This window comes from Salvia hispanica, unplaced genomic scaffold (assembly GCF_023119035.1).
Source record: "Salvia hispanica cultivar TCC Black 2014 unplaced genomic scaffold, UniMelb_Shisp_WGS_1.0 HiC_scaffold_180, whole genome shotgun sequence".
Classification (NCBI taxonomy): Eukaryota; Viridiplantae; Streptophyta; class Magnoliopsida; order Lamiales; family Lamiaceae; genus Salvia; species Salvia hispanica.
The window spans coordinates 3,633-6,109 of NW_025951894.1; the positions used below are offsets into that span (position 1 = coordinate 3,633).

Genomic DNA, 2,477 nt, shown 5'->3' on the forward strand with positions numbered 1-2,477 from the left:
TCGTTTTCAATTCATTCTTTTCTCTTCAAATTGTAAATCTTAGATTCGTTGAGCCCGATTCTCTCTCAATAAAATTCCCATTCGATTTCTCATCTTCTCCGATCAATCATCGAGTTCTAACACCAACCGAACACAAATAAAAAAAATTTCAACGTATTTTGATCGTACCTGTGAAATTTATGTGGCTTAATATGAATTTATACATAAAACGACAGTCTTCCAACGCCCTAATTCTTGAATTCGACATCGAATAATACGAAAACAAACGGAGTATGAGCTTCTAATTTGATGTGCTCCATCACACATGGATCAATGGAAAGTTCCTCTACAAAACTTCAAATCGAGCCTTGCATGTCAAGACCTCTTTCATTTGTATGTACACACTTCATTAATTCCAGTCCAAACAAAACAATATAATAGTAGTACTATTAATGAAATCAAAATTACCCCATTTGAAATTCATAGCTAAATTAGGTTTACATTTAGAGTGATATTTCGCGGTCGATAGAATTGATTGAAAATGGGGGATGCTGCTTATCTGCCTCAGCCGATCGTCTAAGCCTGAGCAATGCTTCGAGAACAATGACAGTAACCAATAGAAAACCAAGCAGAAATCCATATCCAATCTTCCAAGCTTGGGCTGCATCAGCGATGTGGATTCCCAGAAGAATATTAACCGCTCCGAAGAAGAGGCAAATCCTGCCGACCCAGTTGTGGTACCAATTCCAGGTATCGCCGGTACTTGCTGTCGGAGCTCGGACGCGTGAAGAAAGCAAGCACCTGTGCAACAAAATTCCTTCCTTCACCATTTTTATTACTCCATAAACTAGCTTTCCAAAATACTAATGTCCTAAATCGGGCCGGGCTTGTTATGAGATTATGCCCGGCCTAAAATATGAACACAGACAAAAAAATCTTTATGTTTGAACAATTCTTACATTTTCAGATTTTATTTTTGAATTTCAAATTTTTATGTAATTTTGGATTGGACTGGATTTCTGATAATTCACAATTTGGATTAGATTTTTGGAACTGAAATCTTGGATCCCCTGATCCGGAGAGAGGTAATCTGTTAGTATTTTAGTAGAAGAAGAAATGAAGGTAATGAAGAAAGCAAACCTGTAGAATGGTGATGAGAAGAAGGAAAATCCCAATCCCCCTGTGTGCAGGGAAGAAAACATGCATCTTGCTGTAAAGCGACACTCCAACAATCACCGCCGCAACTCCCAGCAAGAAGCCAATGAACTGAATCGGCACGTGAAAGTAATACCACACTTTATCCTTCCGCCTCAGATATCTCGCCAGAATAGCCCCCGTGGGAAGCAAGAATCCCCACCCCAGCACCGCCAGCGTCCCGTGAGTCCTCCTGTCTTGAGACGAATACGACTCAGCACCGCCGTCCGCTGTACCAGCTGAGAAATCCAAGTAGATGGTTGTCTTGTCTTCGTGCACCGTGAGGCGGTGGTGGTGCGGTGCTTTGGTGCTGAAAGCCAGCAGCAGCGGCTGCGTTTTCAGGGTGGTGTTGAACTTGAGCTGGAAGGATAGGTATATGGTTGCCCCCTGCACGGCCACGTACGGCGGCACGTTTGTCAGGGGAGTTCGCCCCGGTCCGCCTTGATCTCGCCCGGGTGAACCCTTTATGTGGAACTCTTTATCCTACCTTCTCCCTCTTGATTCACCCATCCCACCATGCAGCTCGAGTTCAGCATCTTCCGTCTCGCGAGAACCCCATCCCCACCCATCCGCCGTGTAGATGGTCGATAGCACGATCGTGATCTCGTTGTCCTTCGACTTGGAATACTGCAGTGCACCAAATAAAAGACCGGAGGTAAAAACTAGCACAAAATAAAAGACTAATGCAGAAAATAAAAAGACTGGAAGGTTAAGTACCCTTAACAAATATGAGTTCCATAGTGGCTGGCAGACCATGTTTGGTAGGTTGCTGTAAGGGAAAGGGAGAAATGTGGTGAGATCAGTGCTGCAGAGGCCTTTCCTTCCGTCACCGTCACCGCCCTCTTCTGCCGCCCCATCTGAGACCATGTAACTCATCAAGCTTGCAAAAATGAAGGCCCATTTTGATACTCTCCACCGCCTCTCCATCGCTACCAGAGGATGATGTGAGCCCTGCCAAGACTCAAACCAATTTTGTAGAGCCTTGTTTGGTGGGAATATTTTTTTAAATTTTTTTTTTTATGAAGAGGTGTCTTGATTTTGAAGCTTATGGCTGCGTATGGTGGTGGTGGTGGGGCTGAGCACGGTGGTTGGAGGTGGCAGGTGATCATCATCATCATCATTCCCGCCAAATTCTTCAAGATAAAATGAATGAACCCTTCCAGCTGTTTGTCTCTGTCACATACCAAACTTTTGATTGGAAAACAAGAGAGTGAGTTTATACTTAAATTAATTACAAATTAGGTGAAACTATGAGTTTCTGGTTCACTGTCATTATTATGAAACTGATCACTTGGCTAACTTGC

General features: G+C 43.4%; 1 pseudogene; it reads right to left on the minus strand.

Annotated features, from left to right (window-relative positions):
• Nucleotides 1–326: 326 nt before the first annotated feature.
• LOC125198659 lies at nt 327–2,176 on the minus strand (annotated as a pseudogene).
• Nucleotides 2,177–2,477: the final 301 nt, after the last annotated feature.